The 13,301-nt window shown below is 27.8% G+C and overlaps 1 protein-coding gene across 2 annotated transcripts in view; it reads left to right on the top strand.

The window, feature by feature from the left end:
* Positions 1-13,301, top strand: part of LOC107457328 (uncharacterized) — a 73,479-nt gene that overhangs the window by 15,821 nt on the left and 44,357 nt on the right. The window contains exon 1 of one of the 2 annotated variants that reach the window (XM_087167301.1): positions 2,206-2,349. The exons of the other annotated variant lie outside the window; for it this stretch is intronic. The gene's annotated coding sequence lies outside the window, so the exon portion shown is untranslated. Of the gene's footprint in view, positions 1-2,205; positions 2,350-13,301 lie in introns of those variants that run through there. 2 annotated transcript variants of the gene reach the window in all.

The raw sequence follows: 13,301 nt of genomic DNA, 5'->3' as shown, positions 1-13,301 counted from the left end.
AATTTATACGAAAAAATTTTCTTTCTATATAAGAAAAAAAATATTCTAATTGCTTCTCAGCAATTACCTGAAATTATAGCTCTATTTGTAAAAAGATCTTTATAATATACGGTGTGCAAAATTAAGAAAAGCAAACACCCTAAACAACTTTTGATCTAATGATCGGATTTTCAAGTGCAAGGATTTAATGTTAATGGTTCGAATGCTTAACCTGAAGTATACTAAAAAGTTAGCACTGATGAACTCAAAAAGTTACGAAATCAGGGTCAAAATCGCAGTTTTTCTGAATAAACATGCCTTTTTTTAATGGATTTGGATTTTGGACTCTGAAAATAGGAAAGATAACGTTGGATTTTGAACCCTCAAAATAGGAAAGATAAAGTTGGATTTTGAACCCTCAAAATAGGAAAGATAAAGTTGGATTTTGAACCCTCAAAATAGGAAAGATAAAGTTGGATTTTGAACCCTCAAAACAGGAGAGATAATTTTGGATTTTGAATCCTCAAAATAGGAGTGATAACTTTGATTTTAAACCCTCAAAATAATAAGGGAAATAATGAAAAATATGGTTTCAATAGAGATATGTTCGGAGGGCGACTACCTTAAATTTTAGTTACCTTTATGAATTTAGATTTCCTGATATTTTTTTTGTGCTTAAACTTTTGACGATGTAGTCAAAAGCCAGCCGCACAATGTCTTTCAAAAAAAGGCGTCAAATAAAAAATTCGGTTTATTGATTGAAAGAAAGTGCTTGTACTTTTTTAGAACCATTTTTTGGACATTTAATCGAAACTTTAAAGCAATAAAAATCAGAGATTTGTGGATTTGAATCAGTCATTTAAAAAGTTTTTAGATTCCTTAAAAATTTGTTTCATTATAGTTTACACTCATTAACACTGATTTCGATAATTCTTATCACGTAAATTGACAAAGATATTCACAAACAAAGATAACACAAAACAAAGATATTCATAAAACTTTTAAAAACAGACAAATATGAACCTTAGTAATGATTTTTGGAAAAATTTACAATAAAATATAGTTTTGTAATGGGTGATAAAATTTGATGAAAGAGGCAAGGTTTGGTAATTTTATCTTAACGCCATCGAGCATGGAATACAAACAAAAAAATTTACAATAAAATATAGTTTTGTAATGGGTGATAAAATTTGATGAAAGAGGCAAGGTTTGGTAATTTTATCTTAACGCCATCGAGCATGGAATACAAACCATTTATTTAGTTAATTTTACTTTTCAATTTTGTATTTTTTTACTAATCGTGTGTTAATAAGAAATATAAATTTGGAAACTACAATTTCCAGTAAACTGTTACCATGTGAATGGAAAATTTATTAACTGAATAGTTTAAATATCGCATATTTAGGCTTTATTACCAGGAATATATATATTTTTTCAGAACATTTTTTTCCGAAATTTTATCAGAAATGTCTAAAAAGTCAAAAAGAATTATTTTCAGCCTCAAAATCCGTAATTTTTTCAGCATTTTGAAATAATGTATAGATTTTTTTTTTAATTTTAATCTTTCTAAGAAGCAAAAGTAATTTTTTAAAAAAAATACAGTTTAAATAGCATACCAAAGTATTAATTTTCGAATCATAATTCTTAAAATATGTTAAATTTTATCTTAAAATTAAAAAAAAAGATTTATTTTGTATTCAAGAGTGCAGTTTAATTAGCATATCGTACGGGTAATTTTTTTTAAACCGTCTTCTCTTTAAAAATAATTTACATTTTATCAAACAACCTAGATTCATTTCGCCAAAAAAGGCGTCAGAAAAATCCGCGTTAATAGCAACGTCGGCAAAATCCTAATAAATCGCATGTCTTCGGGCTAAATACGTTTTTACGTTAGTTCATTCATATTGCTCAGAAAATTGTCGCCAGTGTGAAAATTTATCTAAATTATCGTAATTTAAATTCTGCACCAGATTGGCATAGACAAACTCTTCTATGTCGCCACTTGTTTGCGTTCGCTAAACGTGGGCTTGAAAATCTTGTTCGATAAAAATCTTTCAACTTGCATAAGCTAAATCAGAGAAAATTCTGAATTTTTATTCTGTCAGTGCGCGAGGCTTGAACGCCGTGTCGACTGTCACGTTTGCAGAGATCATGTCAGTCGTCTGTTCTCGGTTCATCGCCCACGTCTAATTTATTTAAAAAAAAGTAATACTCGAATTCTTTTTTAAATCAGTTAAGTTGCTCTTTGAATTCAGTCAAGATATATTTCTTTTACAACACTACCTGTTTTTCAAAGTTATGAATGGGAGCAAAGTTGTAGGATAGAGGAAATCATGAATGAAGCAAGAACAGTGTGTGGGCAGTAATACGGTAAGGGCTTTATAATATCGCTCCGCAGTTCTTGGTGCTTAACCTACTAAATCCATCGCCCTTATTTGGGAGCAAACGTAAAATTGACCTGCGTAAAAGTTCATTCAAATATTAAATGAAATTAATATTTCAAAATAAAAACTTACCTTAAGAAGAAAAGTTGACAGAAACTAAAGTAAGTTTAACATTAAATTCTAACTTAAGATTCTAAACATGTTAAATGTGTATTGAATTCTAAAAATGTAAAAATGTTATGGTTAAAGAAGAGATACATTAATTTATGTTTGGTTTTTAACTGAAATTGTATAATTTTTTAAGGAAATAAAATATTAAATATTCCTTATATTTTATTGTTTAAGGAAATAAAATATTAAATATTTGGGAGCAAATGTAAAATTTACCTGCGTAAAAGTTCATTCAAATATTATCATTTTAATTTATTATAAAAATATTATACTTAAAGTTAATGAAAAATCCTAAATTTTTTGTTCTAGTTTTTTAAGTTTAGAATTGTATTTGTGCATTTATTTACAATTATTTTTACTTGAATAATTTTTATTAGTATACAAACATGCAAAATTTATGTTATTTCGAAAGTATGTGAATAAATATGCATTAAACTGATATAAAATATTTATTTTAAAAGCAATAAATGGAATTATAATTTATTGAAATTAAATTTTATATCATTAAATTTTGTCAAATGCATTATTGAAGCGCAAATATTTTAAAAGATGTTTATTAATTTGACAGAACGATAGTTTGATATTTGATAATTTTTTTCACTTATAATGATGTTCTTTAAGTCGTGTTTCGTAATTGATGGTAAATGAAACTCTATTATAGTTAAATACATGATCAGTAAAAAAATTATATATAACTTTTTTGTCCGTTAGAATAAGCATCTTTTTTTAAAACGAATAAAGGTTTGCAAACTAAGTAAAGTTTAAGAAATAGTGCTATTTCAATAAACTTTTTGAAATTTCAAAATAATTAAGAGGAAGAATTTTTTATCACATTAAACTTATTTTACTGAGTTTTTATGGGAATAGAACTGTTTACGTTTTGAACTGTTTACGAAAATTAACTAACAGACTGTTTACGTTTTGAGATGTATTTAAACAGTTATGTTAAATGTTAGAGGAGTAGGGGATATTTAAACAAATTTTAATGATGAAACCGACTTAACAAATAGATTGAAATCTATGTAGTGTTGTTTTTTAGTAAAATATTGGGCAATAATTCGGAAATTTGAAAAAAAAATCCATGAAAAATTGCTTTCATATTCATTTTGCATTGCAAACCAAGGATAGTTTTCACATTAAAAAAAAAAGACTTATAATAAATTACTTACAGTTTAATTGTATATTTATATGAAATTAAATAAAAATAATGATCCTAAACTAATCTCATATCTTCAAATTATTTTTCGTGATTAAAATAACTAAAGTATAAAATGATAAAGTTAATTTAAACATAAAAAAGATATCAAGTTATTGCGCAAAGTCTAATATCAGTGGTTGTTAAATGGAGTTGCGAAGCTGCTTTCTCCAAATGATTTATGCAATATTAGTTTGTACATAAAATTAAAAACTTAAAATATATTTATGTATCTTATTTTTGACAACTTTTTCTTCTAAAATAAATCATTTTCTTCCAAAAAATTGAAGCTGTAACCGAACATTGTATTGAAAGTAGCATGTTACATAACAAAATTTTTAAATATGACATACGTTGAGGGAGAAAATTGCGAATACCTAACAATGTACAAATTTATACATTGTTTTTATAATTCATTACCTCAATTGCATTAAATTGTGTGTTAACGAAATTTATTCAGAAATATTCAAAATGTGTAACGTATATTACATTTCGAACATTCGGAAACAATGAATTGCTAAAAGTAGACCCAATTCTGAAATTTAATTGACAAATTATTAAGCAAATTATTGAGTAGTCAGGATAACTTCTTATGTATTCATTTGTTATATCACTAACAAATAATAAAAGGGCAAACAATTTGATGTCATTTTGAAACTTTAGAGAGCTTTTCGAAACAGTGACACTGACTTTTTTTAAAATAAAATCTGAAGAAATTGTTTAAATTATGCTAATTTAATTCGCGGAAATAAAATTTCAGCTTATTTAATGTATCATTTAGATCATAACTAATCACCATAAGAAATATTTTCTGAAAAATTCGGAATATTGTTTTTAATTTGTAACTCAAAATTAGCTCCAAATCTTTTAAGTCCTTATGAATAATTTATTTGTTGTTATTAAAAGTATTTAGTAGAGTATAACCAGCTAGAGTGATACGTGTTTATAAAATGTAGTAATTATTGATAAAAGTTGATAAAGTGAAAAAAAAGAAGACTGTTCTCGTTATTACAAACAAATAAATGCAGCAAACAGATACTTTAAATATAATTAAGGAAATGCCTTGAAAAAATTAAAATTTAATAAAATTGAGGACATAAGTATAAATAAAAGAACACTTTTCGTGATTTGATTGAGAAAGAAAATCCTACGCAAAATTTAAAAAGTAGAACGTTTTAACCTCATTTCGGCACACCTAAAGTTTTCATTCATAAAACTGACTCGAGTGCTTGCGTAGGGGGGGGGGAGGAAAGTAGTTGAGAGCGAAAGGCTTATCAACCAATCAGCAATAAGAGTTACTCTAGAATCTTGTTAAATCAGAAAACAGGGCCATAAAATAAACACAAAATTTATATTTTCTTTGAGTATAACTTGGCTATTTTTCCTTCTTATTTCTTTCACGTAATCTGTGAGTGAGGGCCAATGAGTTCGGATTTTAAATTAATTGTGTAAAGCACCAGACTAATCTCTTTCAAGAAGAAAAAACAACCCAACTTATAAATTCGGATTATATTTGATCATCTTTTCAGATTAAAAAAGTATTATTAGTCTTTCAATCATACTAATTGAGCAATTAATTTCAATTAAGGATGGATTCAAAGCGAAAATCGGCTTAGTAGCTCTCTATTACATTATAAAACTGAAGAAAAAATATCGGAAAGAAAAAAAAATATTGAGTTTTTGCCTCTTCTTACTGTTAAAAATTTCGAGTTGTTCTAAATTGTAACATTTTTCAAATTAACTGCGACTTAAGGTGCCATTATAAATCAAATATCATACAATTTCTGTATCAAACATAGAAATAAACTAAGATTATTCTCTTGGCTGCGCGCACACAAGTTTTTCATTCCTCAATGAAATAGATACCCCACAAAAACAAATCAATGTTATATTCCACAACAATGGAACAAACAAAGTTATATTCCAAGACAATAGAACAAACAATGTTATATTCCCCAACAATGAAAATGTTATATTCCACAACAATGGAACGAGAAATGTTCGATTCCACAACAATGGCACAAACAATGTCAGATTCCACAACAATGGAACAAACAATATTAGATTCCACAACAATGGAACAAACAATGTTAGATTCCACAACAATGGAACAAACAATGTTATATTCCAAGACAATGGAACAAACAATGTTAGATTCCACAACAATGGAACAAACAATGTTAGATTTCACAACAATGGAACAAACAATGTTATATTCCACAACAATGGAACAAACAAAGTTATATTCCAAGACAATGGAACAAACAATGTTATATTCCCCAACAATGGAAATGTTATATTCCACAACAATGGAACAAGCAATGTTAGATTCCACAACAATGGAACAAACAATGTCAGATTCCACAACAATGGAGCAAACAATGTCAGATTCCACAACAATGGAACAAACGAAGTTATATTCCAAGACAATGGAACAAACAATGTTATATTCTCCAACAATGGAAATGTTATATTCCACAACAATGGAACAAACAATGTTAGATTCCACAACAATGGAACAATGTTATATTTCACAAGAACAAATTGAAACACAAAACTTTCTGCATTTTAATTCTTCATAAATCTATCAACTCTTATCTCCTCCTCTGATCCTATGGGTGGTCCTCACAATATCAGAGCCTCCATCATGTAGCATCCACCATGCAAAAGAGGGTGACCAAAAATGATTTGTAGCTTTCAAATTTTGTGGTGGGGTACAATTTCATTGTTGGAATCAAAGTTCCTACTAGCAGTCTAATCCACATTTGAGTTACGTGGAGAAGAAAACTATGAAAACTTTAGCTCGACACCCACGATTAGCTCAATAACAAGAGGATCCTACCCCTGTTCCAACTACCATTTAGAATATTTTACGTCAACTCTGCAGATGGTGCGAGCTGGGAGCAGATTTCGTGTCCACCAATCATCCCTAGAATTTGAATTGAAGAATTCTCAATGTAAAATGAGCGCTCTATCCCCTGACCCACCACGACTCGTAATAAATTTAACTTTTTTAATTTAATATATCTCTAAGTTACCAAGAAATTTGCACGATATTATGATTTAAGGTATCAAAAATATAACCCCACGTTAAATATTTTTTTGAGAATATTTTTCTTGTAATACCGGTGACAAAGTAGAGTGAGTCAATTCATGTAGCGCATGTGCAATTTTTAATAGAATATGTATGTAGAATTTAATAGATGCAAAAATATGTATCTCTGTTTTAAACTTCTTTTGTTTTACTAATTAATTTATCTATACGTATGTTGCTTTCATTTCCGTGGCCTCTCTAGGGGTCATGACCCCCAGATTATGATAATGATAACCCCCATATTATAATGATTATAATCCCCAGATTGAAAATTTATGCTCTTATATAAAGTACCGCAACCTTGTATTTTTGTCTAAGATAAAGAAAAAGAAACTTGAAAGTATAGAGACCCAATTGATCTTTTAATGAAGCTTTTCTGGGAAAGTAACATGTCTTTTTTGGTTAAAGAGTTATTATTATTTTTTTTTAAATTCGCTGTTTATGTGTAGTGAGGCAACTTAGCGGAAAATGATAATAAAAATTTTTCAATTTTCACCACCGATGGTCATAAGTGGATGGTTATAAATTCTCATTGAGCAATAATTAACTTGGTTTCAAAGCAATGAAGTTTTATGTGATGAAATTCCACCTTAACATCGTAGTTTGTTTTCTTGTTCTTGTTACACGGAGAGGGTTCGTTTTAAATCATTTCTTTCTATTTAAAAAGGCAACTTTAATCATACCCTTAAAAAATAAGGTGTTTTTGAGGATATTTTGAGGTTGACAAATACACCTGATGTAGAAATTGAGGTTTATTTTGCCCCAAAAATAATGCATCGCATAAATTCAACCGTATATATAGCTCAGCCATACATTTAGTTGAAATTGGGAGAAAGTATTTATACCTCAAATATACTTATTTGCTTTAAGTGTAGAGAAAATAAACTGTACACCTCATAAGTAACCTTTATAAGCTGATTGCTGTTAAGTAGATTTCTATCAATCTCAAAACAACCTAAAGAGTGAATAAAACTTCATACATTCTTATTATAAGCCATGGGAAGTTTTTTTAATAAGGTAGTTTTTGAAGTTATATTCAAATAAACCGCAACTCACACTAAACACCTCAAAGCAACCTAAAATAAGCATCAAAAACACAAATTGAATTTTTGAAAAGGATGCGTTCAAGATAATTTACTTCAATTTCATTCAAATAGAATTTATTACAAAAATAAATAATCATTCCAACTGTAAAATTTTCAAGACGCTGGTTTTAATTTGTTTTGTTAAATGATACTTAAATTTTATTAACACGGTATCGAGAGAACGACGTAGTTTAAACTATAATAATTGCAAATGTGATCGGATTGAATAAGAAAGAAAATTAATCATTCGATGAGTGTATCTAGTTGAAAATTTAGTCAGGAATCTAGTGAAGCTGCCTTAAAAAAACCTAAATGATACCAATTTATTACGGAATACCAATATAGACGGAATACCAATTTAAATTTTGTCATAAATTTATCATAAAAAATTAAAATTGTCGTTTAAATTAATTATAGATATATTTTGGAATATAATATTAAGTAAAGTCTTTTTGATCAAGTTTTATTTTATTTAATTACCGTCGTTGAACAGCCGACCCAATTTTTGGGGGTTTAAGACTACTAATGTTCAACTCTGTACCTTGTAGTTTTGAACCCAATCCAGAAGACAAGGTAACTCCTGGATCAAGTAATGGGAGAAATTTGCCTGCGTTGAGGACTTTTTGATGGAACTAACCCGCATTTGCGTTACATAGAGAGGAAGACTACGAAAACCTCCCACGGTTAGCCTGACGGCAAAGGAATTCTAACCCATGATCCGTCTATCACTGAGGATGTTTCACTTCAGCAATGTGGTCGGTGCAAGCCGGATGCGGATTCGTATCGACTAGCCATCGCTGGGATTCGAATCCGGGCCCCCTCATCGGAGGGCGAACACTCCATTCCCCGAGCCCTCATGACCCATTTGGTTAATTTTATCACAAGCCAAAAACGTGCAATAATGTAAAAAATATTCCTTTAATTTTTTAATGATTTTAGAAATGCAATGTGATTTTTTAATCGTTCTATTTCCTGTACGAAGCAAAATTCACATTGACGTATTGGCCTTCCATGCAAATATATTCCGTCATAAAATTAATAAAATTATTTTTTAATCATTTAATTGCTGTGTTTGTTCAAGTCTATGACAGCAACGGATGAAAAATTAACCCATGAATAATAATGTAATTCATTTGATAAAAACCCAAATCATGTCGACTAATTAATCATTTCCTATCTTGAACGTGGTCTTTGCTACTGTGCAATTATTTAAGTCGGCAGCAAAAAAATATCATTTCAAACGGACACTGAACTTCATAGGGGAAGGGCGTTAAAATCTCTGTATAATCGGATTTAATCAAAGTTTCTTCTAATGAGATTTCAAAGGAGAAAACTAGCTACCAGAATTACAAGTTTTTTTTTATATTCCTGATTGCTTTCTGTTGTGTAAGTCATTCGTTTTACAGAATTGAAAAACATACTAGCAAATACCACGGTAAGTTTAGTATTCAATGTAAAAAAAGATTTGAAATTAAATAAGACTCCGACTTTCCTTTTTGTGATTAAATTAAATGAAGAGAATTTTACGGTTTATTGTAACCTAATTTAAGTAGCTTAAATAATTTAATTTTGATACAAATGAGTGGAATATTAATTAAGTGTTATCCAAGTATTATACATCCCAGTTTAGGGTTTGTAATTCAATTTGTTATAATTTTTGGAAATGTGAGGAAAAGAATAAATTTTGCTTTAGTTATGTTTTGGTTTAAAATTTTGCTTAAAAAAGAACTTATTTGGCAAATATTGCTGGATAGAAATTTGCGCGTAACATTTTAACTTGAAGAAAATCTTAACGAAAAACATGACATATCTTGAATGCGTTTATCAAATCTGATCATATTTTATAGTTGGTTATTTCTTAAATGTGATCTTGGCTAACTCTGGTATTTATCCAAGCACGTGCATCATTTAAAACAGACATTGGACATTTTAAAGAAGACTTAAAATCTCTGCACAATCTGATTCAATCAAAATGTCAACAAAAAAAAAAAAAAAACTAGCTACCACATTTACAAGATTTTTGGTCCTGATTGATTACAGTTGTTTCACCGAATTGAAAAACGTACTTACAAATATCGTGATAAGTTTAATACAAATATCGTGATAAGTATTCAGTCCAAAAAGAGGTTTGAAATTGAATAAAGTTCCGATTTTCTTTTATGTGATTAAATTAAGGGAATTTTATAGCCATTTGAGAATAGATTCTAACTTAATTTAAGTAGCTTAAATGATTTACTTTTGATACAAATGCGAGGAATATGAATGGAACTGTATTTTTATATTATATACTACCAGTTTAGGTTTTTTGATTTTTATTTTAATAATTTATAGAAATAATAGGGAAAGAATAAAGTTTTGTTTAGGTTTAAAATTTCGCATTAAAAAAGAACTTATTTGATAAATATTTCTAGATAAAAATTTGAACTTCATGGGGAAATCTCTGGTATCTGATTTAATTAAAGTTTTTCGTAAAGAGATATCAAAGGAGAAAACTAGCTAGCAGAATAACAAGTTTTTTATTCTTGATATCTTTCTGTTGTGTGAGACATTCGTTTTACATAATTGAAAGGCATACTCACAAATACCGTGGTTAAGTTTATAGTATTCAATCCGAAAACAGATTTAAATTAAATAATGTTCTGTTCTTTTTTGAGATTAAATTAAGCAAATTTTATGGTTCACTGGAGAATACATTTTAACTTAAGTAGCTTAAGGAATTTAATTTTGTTACAAATGAGTCGAATATTAATGAAACGGTATTCAAACATTATATAATCCATAAATTCATTCCGATCCGTTTTAAGATTTTTAATTTTATTTTTTGTAATATGTAAAAAGAGGAAAAAAATAAATTTTGCTTTAGTTATGGTTTAGTTTAAAGTTTCGCATAAAAAAAGAACTTTAAAAATGAAAATTTTATAAAAATTTGTACAGAACAATATAACTTTGGAAAAAAATCAGTTTACATACACAATAATAACGCAAATAATACACACAATAACACAAATAATTTCACATATCTTGAATGTGGTCACCATATCCAATCCTATTTTTATGTTGATTATATACCAAATATGGTCCTTGCTACTATCTAATCATTTAAGAAGACGCTGAATATCATTTCAAATAGAAATTGAACGTTTAAAAGAAGGGTGTTAAACTCTCGGTTCAATCTGATTCACTCAAATTGTCAAGGAAGAAAACCAATCAGAATTTTCAGTTAGAATTACTGTTACCAAGTTTTTACTCGTAAAATTTTGATTTCTTGTACTTGTGTAAAGTCATTAGTTTTAGAGAATTGAAGATATTCTAAGTAGTTTAGTATCCAAATGCAAAAAGGATTTAAAATTTAATTTTGGCGTCTGCTCCATTTATGATCATTATCAAAAAAAGCTTTATTTACCTTTATTTACCTTTATTAAGCTTTATTTACCTTCCCTAATTTAAAAAATTAGGGAAAGTTTAAATATTTAAATAAAAATTTATCTATTATTTATTTCCCCTTTAAAGATGGGTAACATCTTTAAAGGGGAAATAAATAATAGATAAATTTTTATTTAAATATTTAAACTTTCCCTAATTTTTTAAATATATAGCTCGTTAGAGATAGAGAAGGATAGAAAAATTTATTGACATTTTACTCTTTTATAATTTGCTACAAAAAATTATCAAAAATAAGCAACGAACACAGTTTTTTGCGTCAACATATTAAACTACGTTCCTAGCAGTAGTTAAAAACACGTAAACATGTTTTTGTAAATTTGTGAAATTTTATTTGCTTCTAATTTATTGCATAAACTTACACTGAAAAGTCACTACATAATTGCAGATATTTCATGTAACTTTTAAATTAAATTACGATTCTTGTAATGAGCTAATCGTGTTCATACAAATTCGTAACTTCTGTGATTAGCATGTCTTTGTTAGTTAACTTAAATACGCTCATTTCATATTACAAATAAATGAGGGAATGAATTCATTGTAGAAAATTAGGCTTTATCCAGGTTAAAAGAAGGTTTTCAAATAAACTTCTCTCAAAAATAAACTATGTTTCGAATTTAAAAGAGTTAAACCGAATCAGGCAAACAGTTGCTGGGCCATAGCCCTTGCACGGCAGACACAAAAGCATTTTTAGAAATATAAGTTATTTTTAAAAGCACTTCGTATTCTGCAGATTAAAAACAATAGAATTTAAATTGTCTTTTTACATTAAAAACAATTCAGTCATTGGTATGCATCAACGCTATTTTTCATTGCTTAAATTTTGTATAAAATAAAGAAACAATGATATTATTTTGTCTAAAAAAGAAAAAAGGAAAAATAAAAAAAACATTTCTTACTTTTATATTTTTATTTTTAAAATACTCTCGATAGTTTATTTTCAGTAGAAGATGTATTGTATTTATGCGTAAGAAATAAAGTTTCAGGATTTTGAAATATTGAATATTTTAAACTTACAATGAAATCCCTTTTGGGAATAAAGTTATTTCCTCATTTCTTTCTTGGGGAGTTAAATGTATTGTGATAAATGTATTCTCTCTCCTAAATAAATTAATCAAACCTTAAACTTATTCTCTTAGAACCTTAACCTTCTTCTTTCACCAATCTTGTTTTTGAGGATCTTTTAGAAAAATTCAATTTAACAATTGTGGAACTCTTTAATTTGATCAGGGGTAATAAAAATGAAACTTAAAACGACTAAATAAATTCTGATACCGAATTCTATCTTAGTAATTTAATTACATTGTATATTTGGTATTTTGGGAACTTCTCCGTTTTCTCTAGAGTTGAAAATTTCAAATAAAATTTTTAAGTAACAAAAGGTTTTAGATGAAATTTAACAAACATATTAAATTGTTTTTTAATAACATTAAAGCCAAAAAATGCGTGTACTTTTACAAAACTTCCCCACACACAACAGCAATACGCAAAAATATAATTATTTTTTCTTATTTAACTATATAACTAATTATTTTAATTTGTGCCTCTATAATTTGTCTTATAAACATCACTTTACGCAAAACTAATCTAAGTAAATAGTAGAGCTTGTTTCAATAATTTCAGTTTTATAAAATTTTTGAATATACTTTCTAATTCCTCATTTGCGCTTTAGTACTGCATTTTTAATTTATATTTATAAAATTGAAAATGACATCTTTGCTGTGTGATTTAACATGCTATTATTAAAAATATAGAATTAGTACAGTATTTTATCTATGGTGATAACATAAAAAAAGCTATTGACCGTAACTGAACAGAATAGCTTGAACTAAAACTAGCGCATAATAATTAGTGATAGCTAAAATTACCATGAAGGTTTTAGATATTTTTCTTTAACAAATATTAATCTTCCAGCAGCACCTGTGTGTAATAATTTCTCTCAAACAATTCAC

Source organism: Parasteatoda tepidariorum, chromosome 1, assembly GCF_982258835.1.
Source record: "Parasteatoda tepidariorum strain Cologne lab strain chromosome 1, Ptep-v5.0, whole genome shotgun sequence".
Taxonomy (NCBI): Eukaryota; Metazoa; Arthropoda; class Arachnida; order Araneae; family Theridiidae; genus Parasteatoda; species Parasteatoda tepidariorum.
The sequence above is the reverse complement of the archived record's forward strand: the minus strand, read 5'-3'. Positions and strand labels throughout refer to the sequence as shown.